At 41.0% G+C, this 17,632-nt stretch overlaps 1 protein-coding gene across 7 annotated transcripts in view; it reads right to left on the minus strand.

Moving 5' to 3' along the window:
• Positions 1–17,632, minus strand: part of COL11A1 (collagen type XI alpha 1 chain) — a 255,966-nt gene that overhangs the window by 20,790 nt on the left and 217,544 nt on the right. The gene's annotated exons all lie outside the window — the stretch shown is intronic.

Raw genomic sequence — 17,632 nt, forward strand, 5'->3', positions numbered from 1 at the left:
GGAAAACTATCAACCTCAGATTCACATGTCCATCTGTTTTATGAACAGTACTGGATATAGGAATAGCTTATCTTTAGTGGGTAGTTTATTTGTTATTATCAATAATACAGGAATGTTAAAAGAAGCTTGTGAAATTCTGTGGTATGAACAAAGCCAGTAATTTCTATTTACATTCTGCCCTTTCATTCAGAATGATCAGGGATTGATCCTTCAAAAAGGGTCTAATTCAGGACTTGAATAGTGAACACATTCTCAGTTTCAGGAATGTGAAAATAGTTTTAAAGTTGTGCATATACTTAAATGCTTTGTTGGATCAGGATCTGGTAACAGGCCTTTCTTACATCTATCTCCTCAGTCAAAGGCCTGGCTAGCACACTGCTCCTACCACGGGAACAGCAGCACTGGCTCCCAGGCGAGATTGGGTGGAGGGGCACATTTGAGAGGGATTCCTGGGGCGAGAGAGGGGCCCTGAACCAGAGACTTTCATGCCCTGCGGGACAATCACTTCCCCAGGTTCTGGTCACATGTGTTCGATCAGGCATTTGTGGCCCAAACTAGAGACCCAGCCAAGCAACCGGACTCTCCCCACACCTTCCTGATGGGTGAAGCAAACCAGGACCTGACTGGGCCGCTCCTGGATCCCATACTCCCCCACTCCAGATCACTGTGCACAGGAGTTTCTTCTGCAGGCTCTTGGGGAGCCCTAGCCCCCCCCCAGTCCACCTCCACCTCCACTGGGAAGGGGCACGGTGCCTCCCTGGCCATGGCTGGCGAGTTCCAAGCAGCCAGGCTGGTCACCGTCTTGCAGAGCCAGTTTCACTTTTATTTCAGGAGAATCTCCTCTCCCCTCCCCAAGTTTCTTTTCCCTTTGTAACTTAGTGCAGTGCTACGGGGAGGACGGGAGGCAGAGCAGGGACCCGGCCCCAACCCCAGGGAAGCCATATCTCCCTCTGCTTCTGCTCTCCCTCTGCTTCTGCCCCATTTTTTGAGCTGCTGCGCCTTTAAATGACCATGCTCCTCACTCCCCCACCCTTGCAGATGCCACTGGTATTCTGTCCGAGGAAAACAGAAAATACCAGACATATAAAATGTCCAATATTTTCTGTTTATTTTACCAGACGGAAGGCCAAAATACCCACCTGTCCAGGCAAAAACCAGACTTCTGGCAACCCGACACAGCCCTCCAAAAACAAAGTACAATGTGTGTGTGTGTGTATGTGTGTGTGTGTGTTAGGAGAATGTTGGGCAAATTCACTCAAGTTGTATCTCCAGATATGCACAGGTTGAACTTCTCTAGTCCACACTCGATAGTCCAGCAACATCTGTGGTCTGGCATGATTTTAGTAAGTTGGATGTTCACTTATCACAGTTATGGCCAAGTTTCCCATGGTCCTGCAAAGTTTGTTTATAGCCACCAGTCCTGTCTCTCAAGGTTCTATGCTGTTAGTTAGCTTTAATTTATCCCTAAGTGTTTTGAAAGAGGCCCATAAGCAATGGAAATATTGGTAATGCTTCTAGACAGTATTGATTTCCCATGGTTCAGCAAATTCTCAGGTTCAGCACCCATCAGGTGTCAGGTGTCCCAGACTAGAGAGGACTTTTGTATAAATAATCTGAGATTAAATTGACTCAGGGGCATCTTCCTAGGCCAGCAAACAGATGGAACAAACAAAAGAGAGGCAATCCTTAAGGAATGGCTGAATGGACCAACAACTGACAGAACCTGGGTTTGGTGTTGGGGTTATCTCTGGAAAGTTTATTTGCATGTGGGTAAGTTCTTTATTATTTTCCATATTTTTGTAACACTTTTACCTTAAGAATAGATGTGGTTTCTTAGAAAAGTCAGCGTGGTAACCTCTAACTGTGAACAATGATGCTGTGTATAGCCTTTGGACAGAAAGCAAAATGGTGTCTATTTAGACCACCTGGCTTGCTAGGAATAACAGTATGGAAAGGAACTGTGCAGCCTGTAAAAACACTGGTCAGGAAGAAGAAAGACATGGGTCTCTGCTGAAGAGAAGTGACAACTGTAAGCCTAGAATAGTGGAGCTTGCTGGATCATGCAAGCAGGAGGGGGAATACTGGTGCAGTAGCCCCAGCTAAACTTCAAGAGAGCCTATTTACGCTGGGGCTATTTCTATATTGGCAAGATTTTGCACAAATACTCTTTAACGCAAGAGTTTTTGCGTTAGAGTATTTGAGTAAGAGAGCGTCTACACTGGCATGTGCCTTTGCGCAAAAGATGTGCTTTTGCACAAGAGCATCCGTGCCAGTGTAGACGCTCTCTTGCGCAAGAAAGCTCCGATGGCCATTTTAAACATTGGGCTTTCTTGCGCAAGAAATTGATGTTGCCTGTCAGCACTGGACTCTTGCACAAGAACAGTTGTGCAAGAGGGCTTATCCCTAAGTGGGAGCATAAGAGTATTTGCGCAAGACGCACTGATTTTATACATTAGAACGTAAGTGTTCTTGCGCAAGTACTCGTGGCCAGTGTAGACAGGTGGCAAGATTTTGCACAAAAGCAATTGCTTTTGCGCAAAATCTTGCCAATGGAGATGTAGCCTGAGGCTGAATTTGGCCCAAACTGTTTCACAGCCTGACAGACACCTTATGCTGTCGATTATATTGATGCATATCTAGAGCAACTCACTGAATTGATTGGTTACTTTTGGTTTACTGTAGTGTTTCAAGTATTTAGTCATGAGTTCATAACCATGACTATTCATTCACTACACAAATGAACCATCTCTCTGGTGGAATGGATAACCCACTATTTTCTAGCAATACTGTATAAAATGTTCTGTTAAAAAGAGTAGTGAAGCAATCCTTTCCCACAGTAGTTATAACAATAAGAATTAAATTACCCAAGTTGAAAGTTGGCCACTCGCTGTGGTTAACACCATTGACTCCTGTGAAAAATGCTGTGGGACTTTTGTACTGACTGCAGGTTTATATAATAGCAGCAAAGTGTTCCCTAAAAAATACCTAAGGGCCCAGTTTGGCACTAACTCAAAGGAATAGCAGGAATATAGTGAGTCTCCCCATCACCCATTCACAACAAAAACATCTTGTTTGTATCTAGTTTTTTTAGGTCCAATGTCCAAAAATGCTTAGCCACTAACAGCTGAGATCATAGCTTAAGATGTTCATAAACAAAAATTATGAGTTAGACTGTAAACACACTAAGGGACATTTTAAAGACAGGAAAAATGTCTCTATTATGCTCTAACTTACACATTCATTCTCTTTTTAACACTTGTTAGTCATTTTTGCTTAAGTTTCCAAAAGGGTTAAAAGCAACAATTCTCAATTTGAGATGCTGAAAATTGTGTGCCTTTGCATTTATTTAAGAAATATGTTCTCTGAATAATGCAGCTGCCACATCAATTCGCAGAGCTAAAAACACTGTGATCGCTAAATTATAAATACAATGAACCATGATTGCTAAACAAAGGGGGTGCATTCATTATCAAACACTGCTAACGCTGCATCAAGTGCAAAGTGGCTAAATGAACAGCACTTTCTAACAGGCTCCGGTTGCTGGCATGGAACAGATGGTGCTGCTGCAGAAAAAGACAGCTAATTGTTATTTATCTTACTCTCCTATATGCTTCAATTGTTGTAGTATATGGTAAATTTTAACTGACATGAAAGTTCTCAATAACAATAACTTGAAATTAATGCCTGTTTTTCCCCCAGCTATCACTGTAATGTTTATGATTTTATATGGATGTATTGTCAGTTACATTCCACACATGCCTCCGAAACAGATAAAGGAAACTTTTCTGTGTTTTGATGGTATATTAACAATGTACGAGGATTTTCTTGTCTTCATTGCTTTCTGCTTCAGAATTTCCTTATAATAATTAAAGAATGCTATTCACAGTCATCAGTCATCTGATTGAAATACACTTCTTAGTGAAGACAGCGCAATTAATTATTTTCATGACACATCACCACTGTTCAGCAATTTGTTACACTATGTATTTTTACTCAAGGGGCAGAGAGGAACTCAATATCATTTTCAAATGCAATGGACACCCTAATAACATAGAAATATGTTATACTCGCATGGACACAAAACACTATATATCTTTTCAAAATGCTGTATATTATTGAAAAGTGACATGTAACAGGGTTTAACAGACCAAGCAGTTACCTTGGTTTCTGACTTTCAAATGTGAAAAGATTGCTGCCACATACCAGCTAAATGTATTCTCTCATGCAAAGCAGACTGTATGCTTTCTGGTTTTGAACAAAAATATTGCTAGCTCTTATGCTGACTTTCCTACTTTTGTTTAACCTTTTATCTTTACATTTTTAGAGTGATGCACAGAGTTTTAGTTGCAAGTGATCTAGGCATCTATTTGATAATCATAAAGCGAACATGCCAGAAGACCTGATGACACAAGGCAGAAAAAGGTGCCAAACTTCTTCAGTAAAATGCTGAGATGAAGCAAAGCAAGAAACTGCTTGAGAGTTCCAATCCAGTCTGCCTGCTTTAATTGTTATTAAGCCTAAATATCATTTGTCCTTTAAAAAAGTAATGGAACGTTATCATACCATTGTTCGATGGCATCCTTTCTCCCTCCCTTTTTAAACTTCAACAGACAAAATCAATGAATTCAAAGCACGTGGTACGTGAAGCAGAATGTGTATGTACTTGCCAAAAAATTATTTTGGAATCAATAATATACTGCAATGGTTTAATCCCTGACTGATTTTCTCGAAATTAAGATAAAGGTCCAAACCAAGATACTGAACAACGAGACATTTAGCTTCCTTTCAGGTTTTTATCTTGTAATTATTGGTTTACCAATGGCTTATCTGGTAATTTTTGTGGATTTTCTATTTAATGATGTTACCCCATTATCTTTAATTAAAACAGTGATGCTGGAAAACAATGCATCTCTTTGACAATACAAGGCTTAAAGAAAAATGATGGTATCACCAGTCCAATACAAAAAGCAAAGTCTGAAGTGCTAAACTCTTAGGCTGTGTCTACACTGGCCCCTTCTTCGGAATAGCCATGCTAATTTAGAACTTTGGAATAGGGAAATCTCCTGCGGGATTTAAATAAACATGGCTGCCGCTTTTTTTCCGGCTTGGGGAAAAGCCGGAAAAAAGCGCCCAGACTGGCACGATCCTCCGGAATAAAGCCCTATTCCGGAGGATCTCTTATTCCTACTTGCAAGTGACAATGTTTATTTAAATCCCGCGGGATTTAAAAGTTCTAAATTAGCATGGCTATTCCGAAGAAGGGGCCAGTGTAGACACAGCCTTAGGGTATGTCTACACTAGCCCCCTAGTTCAAACTAGGGAGGCTAACGTAGGCATTCGAAGTTGCAAATGAAGCCCAGGATTTAAATATCCTGGACTTTATTTGCATCTTCCCGTCCGGGCGCCATTTTTAAATCCCCTTAGTCCGAACTAACTGCACAGGGTTACGCGTGGCAGTCAAACATTACCTCGAACTAAGTCCTTAGTTCGAGTTAACTATTAAACCTCATGGAATGAGTATGACAGAGGTCTATAAAATCATGACTGGTGTGGAAAAAGTGAGTAAGGAAAAAATATTTACTTTTTCCCATAACATAAGAACTAGGGATCACCAAATGAAATTAGTAGGTAACAGATTTAGAACGAACAAAAAGAATTTTTTTTTCACACAGCATATGATTGGCTTATGGAACTCCTTGCCAGAGGAGGTTGTGAAGGCCAGAAATTTAACAGGGTTCAAGAAAGAACTAGATAAATTCGTGGAGATTAGGTCCATCAATGGGTATTAGCCAGGATAGTTAAGAATGGTGGCCTTAGCCTCTGTTAGAGGCTGGGAATGGGTGATGGGAAAGGGATTGTTTGATGTTCCCCTGTTCTGTTCACTCCTTCGGGGGCATCTGGCATTGGCCTCTGTCAGAAGACAGGATACTGGGCTAGATGGACCGTTGGTCTGACCCAGTATGGCTATTCTTATGTTATGTTCACAGATAGGTAAACTCAGTGAAATTAAGAATCTTGCCTGAAGCAAAGAGGGAAAATTTATCCACATGTGTTGGGTACCAATTGTGAACACAGGTATGGAGTTATATCTAGGGCAGTAACTGGGCATGTCCACTTTTCTGCCTTTGCTAAAGGTCATTTGTGGAGGGTGTTCTTATACATTAAAATAACTAACTAAGGGTATGTCTACACTACCACCCTAGTTCGAATTAGGGTGGTTAATGTAGGCAACCGAAGTTGCAAATGAAGCCTGGGATTTAAATATCCTGGGCTTCATCTGCATCTTGCCAGGTGCCGCCATTTTTAAAGCCCCGGTAGTTCGGACTCTGTGCCCGCGGCTGCACGCGGCACGGAGTAGGTAGTCGGATTAGGCTCTCTAATCCGAACTACCGTTACTCCTCGTGGAACGAGGTGTACCGGTAGTTCGGATTAGAGAGCCTAATCCAAACTACGTACTCCGTGCCGCATGTAGCTGCGGGCACAGAGTCTGAACTACCGGGGCTTTAAAAATGGCGGCGCCCGGCAAAATGCAAATGAAGCCCGGGATATTTAAATCTCGGGCTTCATTTGCAACTTCGGTTGCCTATATTAACCACCCTAGTTCGAACTAGGGTGGTAGTGTAGACATACCCTAACTAAATACAGCAGATAAGTAACTCACTGCCTCTTTGAGGCTCTTTTTCAGCAAACCAGATGTTTAATCCTTTTTTGTTCAGAAAAGCACCTAAGCATATGCTTAAGTCCCCTTCACTTCAATGGAACTTCAGCACATGCTTACACTTCAACAGTCTTAAAAGCTATCTGGGCCTGACTCTATTAAAAATATCAGTTCCAGTTTCAACTACTTAGCAACACGAAATGCACTTTTTAAACATTCTTTTTATTCCCTTTATTGAAGCTATGATGACTGAACAGAAAAATACAATGCTCTGAAATATTTTATTTAGCTGCTGCTAAGCTCCTTTCAGTAAGAAACTGTTTTTGGCTTTATATAGCTAGAATGATAATTTCAGCATTAAAAGTCTATGCTTTTAATAGCAGTTGCTTAAGACATGTACACCAAGATATCACAAAACCAAGAAGAATATACATATGGGACAATTTTTAACTTATTTTTTCTATCTTGAACGATAATAATATTATAATCAATCAGTATTAACAAACTACTCTGTGATTGATTAAGAAAGAAGAATATATTTTAGGACACACATGTTGGAAATACTTCCCATTCCTCATTAAAACCTGAAAATTTGAGATTGTTCTTCTTTTAAAAGTAGGTGTTACAATTGATTTTCCCCATACATGTTTGATGAGTCAATTTTCTTAGTAAAACCTATGAGCAGGGAAGCAATTTACACTGAATAAAATTTAGTTTTCAGCTAACTGTTCTTGGATTATAAAAATGAAGAGTATGTGTAACAATTATGTATTGCTCATTGTGAAAAGTCTCATGGGATGGGATTTTGAAATTGAATCAGCATTGTTCTAAACCATCTCTCATTGGAGTTCACAGGATTTTTACCATTGGATTCAACAGAAGCAGAACTAAATTAATTCTGAGTTCTTTATTAAAAATATATTGAATGAAGGGGACTTTCTAATCAACTGATATTTTAGGGCAGATAGCTTGCCTCATTCCTCTCTTGTGCATAATCTTGTCAAAGCAGAGAATCTGGCTATTTGTTCATTAACTATTAAGTTGTTACAACTAAATGTTTCCCTTGCTAGAGATGATGTCTCTAATTCTCCAAACATTGTGTGCACCGCTTCATTCCAAATTTGCGTGCACAATTAATGTGATTACTTGCACAATAATTATTTAAATGCATGAAGACTTCTGAAATACATTTATCTGGTTTGATAAAGGCACACCAAAGTTTGAAAAGCGAAGTCCATAATATATTCATTATAATCTAAATAAATTAAAAAGCAACTAATGTTTTAAGTACATATTTAATCATTTTATAAACTATGTTGGTGACTGCGATAATTGTGTACTGCCTCAAAATACTGTTGAAAATTAAATGCTAGTTAGTTAACTTAATAAATACAGAGTATTACTATTGTGAAAATAAAATTAAATGTAGTATTTAATTCTGAAGACACACTGCTATCTCATAACATCAGCTACTCTATGTGAAGCTATTCAGAACTGCATAATAACATACATCTCTATGAAAGGTAACTTTAATTTGTCTAAAAGTGTAGTTATTAGGACATTCACTTAGGATCTTCCATTTTTGGTCAGTCGTAGACTGCACACTTTCTTCTGCTGAACATTGACCAAGGTGAATCAGAACTTCATTGTGTCCACACTACAATAGTGCAATGCACTTTTTCTGGGAATGCCCACAAAAAACTAGGGATATTCTGCTGCCACATCATGTTGCTGCATATTTCGTAATGTGTATTGCATAGAAACAGCACACTGTACCATGCTCCAAACATTGTACTGGCAAGCTGCTCTGTTCCAGATCCAGTTCATGATGCTAGCACCAATCATTTTCTGTAACCACTTCTCCCTCCTTCTGATCCTAAATTTGGAAAGCCCTGCAACCAGAGATCAGAGCTAAATTCTTCTAGGAGCAGACTGGAATGGAATGGAAAACCCATCTTGTTGCCCAAGATATTTGGGAGCTGTTTAACTGGGACATCTTTTAGGGAACCAATTTAGTATTGTTTATATTAGGATCCAGATTTTCTTAAACTGAGAAACCTGAAGTCATCTCATGAGAATGATTTTTGCCATAAATGGACAAAGAAATCAGATTCAAGTAAATCTTTACACACCAATTTTTTCAGCAGAAAGAAATAAAAAGTTTCCTCTATAGACTACAGCAATCTTTTCCTTTGTTTTGATCTATTTATTATAAAACTTAAGAATGACCAAAAATAGTATAAGATTGAAACTTCATGAAGCAAGAACTCCAGGCATTTTGGAATAAACCATTTCATAAAGGAACATCTCTGTTTGTGTTTATCTCTGACCTGCAATAACTGGTTTTGGATGAATGGGGGTCAGCGTTTGATTTGGATGGAGGGTCAGCAGCAGCAATAAGTGTTTTGGGGCAACGATAAAAGGCTGTGTCTAGACTGCAGGCTTCTTTCGAAAGAGGCTCTTTCGAAAGCATCTTTCGAAAGAGCCTCTTTCGAAAGATCGTGTCTAGACTGCAGGCGGATCTTTCGAAAGAGAAATCCGCTTTTTCGAAAGAGAGCACCCAGCAAGTCTGGATGCTCTCTTTCGAAGACGGCCTCTTTACATTGAAGAACGCCTTCCTTCGAAAGAGGAACTTTTGAAGGAAGGCGTTCTTCCTTGTGAAACGAGGTTTACCGCCATCGAAAGAAAAGCCGCGTTCTTTCAAAATAATTTCGAAAGAACGCGGATTGAGTCTGGACGCAGGGGAAGTTTTTTCAGGAAAAGGCTACTTTTCCCGAAAAACCCCCTGAGTCTGGACACGGCCAAACTGATTGGGGAAATAAATGAGGAGGAAAGGCAAGGATGGGATCTGCAAATAGTAGAATGTGACTGAAAGGGAAAAGGAGAAGATGTGGGAGGCAGAAAGAATGAGAACAGGAGAGAGTTGAGTGAGAAAAAAATGCTGAGATAAACTTGTAATAGGGCAACATAACAATGTGCATAGATGTGAATGTGTGGTTGAGTGGGGAGGGGCTGAATGAGGAAGGGAAAGTAAAGGAATACAGTAAAACTTCAATTGTCCAGCATCCAGTGGTCCGGCACTCCCGATAGTCTGGCACCAACTGGAAACCGGAAGTGCTCCAGCCAGCTGGACAATTGGAGCTGCTCCATGCTGATTCCCCACGTCCGCCGCTGCCGCTGCTGAAACTAATCAGCGGCAGACTTGGGGAAGCTGTGGAGCAGAGCAGCTGGGGTGCTGCCGGGCGCCGAGCAGGGGGGTGAGGAGCGGCGCTGCAGGACCAACCCCACAGCACCCCAGCTGCTCTGCTCTGTGCCACTTCCCCAAGTCCACCGCTGCTACTGCTGAAACTGACGAGCAGCGGACTTGGGGAAGCTGCACAGCAGAGCAGCTAGGATGCTGCTGGGTTGGTCCTGCAGCACCGCCCCTCACCCCCCTGTTCGGGGATAACTACTGCAGTCTGGGGGTTGGGGAGTCTGCTCCGCTCCCCTCCCAGAAACTCTCGGCAGCGGCACGGGGCTTCCCCCGCCTTCCTGGAAAATGGTGGAGGGTTCGCTCCTCGCCATGCCATTCCCCACCCACCCCCCCAGATGCAGTGTGGGTCCCAGCAGACCTGTCACAGCCTCCCCCCCCCCACCAGAGTACCTCCCTATACTCCAGCATATCCGATAATCCGGCACCACCAAAGGTGCTGGATTATCGGAAGTCTACTGTACTAGGAAACGGAGGCAAATGAAAATAAGGGGGGGGGAGTTATGAATAAAGAATGAGAATATGTAAATGGAATGGTTGGTGGAGCAACACTTACAAGTATTAAATGTAAGCTCAGAGTCCTTGTCATTTCACAGAAAGAAAAACAAATTAGAGGGAATATTGCTTTCCAGTAATATCTTAGGGCACGTCTACACAGCAGGTCTAAAGCTGAAATAAGCTATGCAACTTGAGCTATGTCACTTGCATAGCTTAAGTCAAAATAGCTTATTTCTACTTTTTGGCACTGTCTACACAGCAGGATGTCTGAGAAAGAGCACTCTTCCTCCAATTTCCTTTACTCCTCATAAAATGAAGGTTACAGGAGTTGGAGTAAGAAGTTCCCCAGCTCAACATTATTTTGACATTTTGTCAAAATAACTGCTTGTCGTGTACACGCGGACTATGTTATTTACATCAGTTATTATGTAACATGAACTACCTGTTATGAACTACCATATTATGTAACATGAACTACCTTTAATGTTGCCACAACTTTCCTCCTTTCTGTAGAGCAACATTACTACTGAAATGGCATTGCTTCCTAATCAGGAAAATAAAATATTTGCCAGTACTTCCTGATGAAGCAAATCCTACTGTATTCCTTATTAAGTTTAACAATGGATACTTTTAGTTTTGTTCCACTAACAAAAATATGGAGCCTCAAGTAGTTCTTTGTCTCTTTCCAGTGTAACAGCATAACATTCTCTATAACCAGTAAAATTTCACATATTCATGTAATCTAGAATCTGCAGCTATATAGTAATTCCCTAGAGAAATCAAGAATGTGGTTACTTGCAACTTTGTTATTTTGTTCTTTGTGTGGACACTAAAATAGAGGTATGCAGTGCCACAAATTATAAAATGAATTATTGAATTTGTATTTTTATTCTACTTAAGGAAAATCATTCAGTAGATCTATTTTGCTAGGACTATGCCACTGCCTTTCTGTTTGATAAAGCAGGAAGCTGTAATTCGGTTTATAACAAATGTCTTAATTGTTGACAGGTTTCAGAGAGGTGGCCGTGTTAGTCTGTTTCAGTGAAAACAACAACAAGTCTGGGGGCATTTTAAAGACTAACACATTTATTAGGACTATGTAGCACTTTAAAGACTAACAAGATGGTTTATTAGGTGGTGAGCTTTCGTGGGCCAGACCCATTTCCTCAGATCAAATAGTGGAAGAAAATTGTCACAACCATATATACCAAAGGATACAATTAAAAAATTAACACATATGAAAAGGACAAATCAAATTTCAAAACAGAAGAGGGATGGGGGGGGGGGGGGGGGGGAAGGGGAAGGTAAATGTCTGTGAACTAATGATATTAGTGGTGATAACTGGGGAAGCTATTTTTGTAATGGGTAAGATAATTAGAGTCTTTATTCAAACTTAAGTGTAAAGTGTTGAATTTAAGCATGAATGACAGTTCAGAGGATTCTCTTTCAAGTGTAGTCTTAAAAGGCCTTTGAAGCAGGATGCAGGTAATCAAGTTGTTGAGACAATGTCCTTTCTGGCTGAAATGGCAAGAAACTGTTTTTTCTTTGTGATCCTGTCTGATATCTGTTTTGTGGGCATTGATCCTTTGGCGAAGTGTCTGAGAAGTTTGTCCAATGTACTTAGCAGACGGACACTTTCGGCACATGATAGCATAAATTATATTTCTTGATGTGATGGTATCGGCACGCTCACTACTGGTTTATCCAGCTACGTAGACTCTCTTCTCAAACCCTACACAACCAACACCCCCCGCTATTTCCAAGATACTACTGACTTCCTAAGGAAACTACAAAACATTGATAACCTCCCCGATAACACCATCCTTGCCACCATGGATGTAGAAGCTCTATACACCAACATCCCACATGAAGACGGATTACAAGCCATTAGAAACACTATCCCAGAGGACACCACTGCCAATCTGATAGCAGACCTATGTAACTTTGTTCTCACCCACAATTATTTCCAGTTTGAGAACAACTTATACCTCCAGATCAGCGGCACAGCCATGGGTACATGCATGGCCCCACAGTATGCTAATATCTTTATGGTTGACCTAGAACAACGTTTCCTCAACTCCCGTCCCCTTTTACCTCTTCTCTACTTTCGCTACATCGATGACATCTTTATGATCTGGACTCATGGCCAAGAAACACTTGAGACATTCCACAGAGATTTTAACAACCTACACCCCACCATCAATCTCAGCCTGGACCATTCTACATAAGAGATCCAGTTCCTGGACACCACAGTACAAATCAGCAATGGAAAATTAGACACCACTCTCTACAGAAAACCCACTGACTCATACAGTTACCCACATGCTTCCTGCTCCCATCCAGAACACACCATATGATCCATCATCTATAGCCAAGCCCTTCCATACAACCACATCTGCTCTAATCCCACTGACAGAGACCAGAAACTTCAGGATCTCTACCAAGCATTTATAAACCTCAACTACTCACCCGGAGAAATAAAAAAGCAAATTGAAAGAGCCAGATGAATACCTAGAAACCAATTACTTCAAGACAGACCCAAGAAAACCAACAATAGAACACCACCTGTCATCACCTACAGCCCCCAACTTAAACCTGTCCAACACATTATCAATAAACTACAGCCTATACTGGAACAGGATACTAAACTCCGAGAGGCTCTGAGAGACAGACCCATAGTCTCCTATAGACAACCACCAAACCTCAAGATGATTCTTACCAACAACCACAGGACATACCACATTAATACCAACCCTGGTACCTTCCCTTGCAACAAACCCCGTTGCCAGCTTTGTACACATATTCACTCTGCTGATCCTATTATTGGACTTAACCAAGTGAGTTATAAGATCAAGAACACATATTCCTGCGCATCCAGAAATATAATTTATGCTATCATTTATCTTCCCCTCCCCCCCATCTCCTTTCTGTTCTGAAATTTGATTTGTCCTTTTCATATGTGTTAATTTTTTAATTGTATCCTTTGGTATATATGGTTGTGACAATTTTCTTCCACTATTTGATCTGAGGAAGTGGGTCTGGCCCACAAAAGCTCATCACCTAATAAACCATCTTGTTAGTCTTTAAAGTGCTACATAGTCCTGTTTTCTGTTTCAGCTACACCAGAGTAACATGGCTTCATTTCTATCACATTTATTAGGGCATTAGAGCATAGACTTTTGTGAGCTACAATTCACTTCTTCAGATGCTGAAGAGAAAAGGGGAAAAAAAAGACAAGAGAGAGGTGGAAAAAAAGAGATGGATACAGGATACTAATACAGATGTCACATTCACATTTCTGTATCCTTTTTTTCTCCTTTCTTTCTTTTCTTTAAAGTGCCACTGGACTTCTTATTTATATTAATTGTTAATATTCAATCAAGCCATATTCCATTTCTAATCATAAGGCTACTAATGCCACCATTTGCAGCATTATAAATGTGTTCTAAATTGGTGGAACAAATAGATAATATTAATTAAGCATGTCAGTTCACTCCAGCCTATTAAATAGACCAATTGAACTAATTTTTTTAAACAGCTTTCAGTTTACATTTAATGATACCTCCTTTTTTAAAGTGTAAAAACTGCATATAATTGGTCTCTGAGGCAGACCTAAAGGTTGATGCATCTACAGCAGTTCTGCGAATATCACATTTACAGGTTACTATTAGCTGCAGTTGTAAGGCTTGTGAAGCTTCAAAGGAATAATGCAATGACTTCATATGTTACAGAAATGTCAGCTTGTTAATTTAGTTTGGAAAATGAGTACAATGGATTTTAAAGCAAAGAAACTTTGCCGAAGTTCTATTTTGTTTCAGATGATAAAAAAACCTGAGATCTCTTCAATTAAGTCTATGTGGAGCTATTTGCACACATTACATCGTAGGCATCATTGTAATTGATCGGTCCCTTGAACCACCTTGTCCAATATCTTGCTCCAGTAGGAAGGTCATAGCCTACTTCCCCCACCATTAGCACCAAGCAAACCTGTGCAATTTCTTTCTGCCCCCACTACGTGATGGCAGATGCCCTGAAATATGATATCTTGTATTATCCTTTTAACTAGGCCATTACACATTACTAACATCTGAAATATTTTTATTTACTCACAGCATGTCTGAAAATATCAGTTGCATAATATGCTAAATAGGGGACTCTACATTGGTGTGTTGGCAAAGAGTATATAGTAGAAGATTTCAAATATAGAATTTACTGTATTTTAACCATCTCAGGGTACGTCTACACTAGCCCCCTAGATCAATCTAGGGAGGCTAATGAGGGCAACCAGAATTGCAAATATTTAAATATCCACGCTTGATTTGCATGTTCCCGGCCAGTCGCCATTCTATACATTGACTAGCCCGAAGTAACTGCCCGCGTCTACACGCAGCAGTGAAACAGGAGTCCGGAATAAAGCCCTAAATCGAATTAGGTGGTATCCTCATGGAATGAAAAGTGTAGGTTTAATTAAAGCCAATTAATCTCTTTCCTTTGGAGATTATTGACACTTTGGTGTCAGTTGCTGGACTCTTAGGGCAATTCACTCAAGCAGTAGGAGGATACAAGGGGTAGGTGAAAAAGGGGTGGCCAGAGGCTGAGCCTGGGCTGAAGAGGCAAGACTGTGTGGACTCTTCAGGAGCTTCAGGGGGTAGCCGAGTTAGTCTGTTACAGAAAAAACCAACAAATGGTCTGGTAGCACTTTATTGACTAACGAAACATGTAGATGGTATCATGAGCTTTCGTGGGCACAGCTCACATCTTCAGATGACCGGAGTTATGAGTTGGGGATATGAAAACTCGAAATAAAGAGGCGAGGGGGAGGGAGGACAGAAAAAAAATAGAAGGGGTGGGAGGCAGAGCATCATTAAGTATCTGGAGAATGAATACTTACACCTAAGCAGATAAAAATCAAAGTCAATAGATAGATTCCTAAAACAGGAAGGAATCTATCTATTGACTTTGATTTTTATCTGCTTAGGTTTAAGTACCCATTCTCCAAATACTCTGGAGATGCTCTATCTCCCACTCCCGTCCCTTTTTCTTTCTCTTCCCCCTCACCTTCCCCTCTCTTATTTATTTCAAGTTTTCATATCCCCAACTCATAACTCGGGTCATCTGAAGAAGTGGGCCATGCTCACGAAAGCTCATAATACCATCTACATGTTTCGTTAGTCTATAAAGTGCTACCAGACCATTTGTTGGGGTTTTTTTTGTGTGGACTCTGCCTCTTGCTGTGGGACTGTAGAATGCTGTTATAGTTTGCAAGGGAAAAAATATCTACACGGTGAAAGAGGAACAACCTGGTGTTTATCTATGACTGTAATACCACAAGAACTGGCCAGGGAGTGGTACATTGCTTAGTGATAGAGGACCTCTGTGACAGTGTTACTGTACAACATAAAGTGGGCTAATTTTTCTGTCAGAAAATTATATATTATATTAAGCATTGAGAAATAAGCTGAATTCATAGGCACTAGTTTTTTAAACGGATTCAGCTGAAATTGTACTGATTCTCACTTTTATCATGGGGGAAGGAGGGGTGAACTATCTCTGGAAGTGTTTCTTTCTTTGTGAGTTAGTAATATATTTGGGAGATGGAAAAAAAGGCCACTTTGAGATAAGGATATATGAGCTTGACTGTCCCTAATGTCTATGTCCTGCTCTGTGTCAGCAACTAGGGGCCTTAGGGTTAGGACTCCTGGAATTTGGCCAACTCCAGCATGAATTAAAACCACTGGATGCTCTCACTTACGCCGCTGCTGGAAGGTCCCCAATGTTTCAGGACTATTGAAAAATTTGCTTGAAAGTCACAAAAATGTGTGACTTCCATGGGAATGTTAATAATAGTCCAGAATAAGAAAATTCATTAAACCATCCTCATTTTTATTAACTCCAGTCCATGCTGCAATCTCAGCAGCAGCAGTGGAACCTTTCAGTTTCCTAATCATTTGAAGGGGCCTGGGGCTCCCTGCTGCCACTACTACAGCACTGGCAGTAGCTGGAACCCCAGGTCTTATAAATCACCACCAGAGTGCCACGCTGCATGCTCTGTGTAGCTCTGAGGGCCAGGGTTATGGGGAGCATGCCACACTCCAAGCAGCGTGGAGGGCTGGCTGTCCCAACCCTGCCCCTTAACCCCAAGGCCCTGCCCCTTATGGGAGTGCAGAGCTCCTCCCACTTTGGCCCATGGAGGCTGTCGGCTCCCCTGTCTGCACATTCTGGTGACTGATGACCAGGTAGGAGAACAGATGTAAGGTTTCCTCCTTCATTGTTCCTAACCTATCCCATCAGTATCTAGATTTCCCACAACTCTCTCAAGTGCAAGGACTGCTCCCTGCTAATGTTCACAGAAAGGGCCCCGGGAGAGGGATGTAGGAGGAGGGGCTGGCTTCATTTCTCCTCCTCTCTACATTGGGCAATGAAGCTTTCCATCTGTGGGCAGGCTGCACACTATTATGGACTGTAGCAGCAGTTACTCTCCTCTTGCCTTTGCACCAGCATACTCCAGAAGACACTGAGCCTCCTGAATTTGCTTTCTGGGGAGGTGAGATGCTTTTTTGACCGAGAGGTGGCTGGGATGCACTAGCCTGCAATCAAGCCAGACATAAGGGCTACGTCTAGACTACATCCCTTTTTCGTAAAAGGGATGTAAATTAGACATATCGCAATTGCTAATGAAGCGGGGATTTAAATCTCCCCCGCTTCATTAGCATAAAAATGGCTGCCGCTTTTTTTCCGCACGGAGCTTTGTCGGAAAAAAGCACCAGTCTAGACGCTGACCTTGCAGAAAATAAAGCCTTTTCCAAAAGATCCCTTATCCCTTATCCTAAATAAGGGATCAGGAATAAGGGATCTTTTGGAAAAGGCTTTATTTTTCGCAAGATCAGCGTCTAGACTGGCACTTTTTTTCGACAAAGCTCCGTGCGGGAAAAAAAGCGGCAGCCATTTTTATGCTAATGAAGCAGAGGAGATTTAAATCCTTGCTTCATTAGCAATTGTGATACATCTAATTTACATCCCTTTTACAAAAAAGGGATGTAGTCTAGACGTAGCCCAAGGTCTTTTTCAGGACCTGCTTTTCCTTACTTTCCCCACTCATTGTCTTTTTATATATTAACTGTTGAACAGTGAAAAAAAGAAAACCCAGTTATTTAAAAGCTGCAAACAACATATGAAATAGCAATAATACTGGTAACAGCTGCCTGAAACCCTGTAATGGGCTAGTT

This window comes from Pelodiscus sinensis, chromosome 9, assembly GCF_049634645.1.
Source record: "Pelodiscus sinensis isolate JC-2024 chromosome 9, ASM4963464v1, whole genome shotgun sequence".
NCBI lineage: Eukaryota > Metazoa > Chordata > Testudines > Trionychidae > Pelodiscus > Pelodiscus sinensis.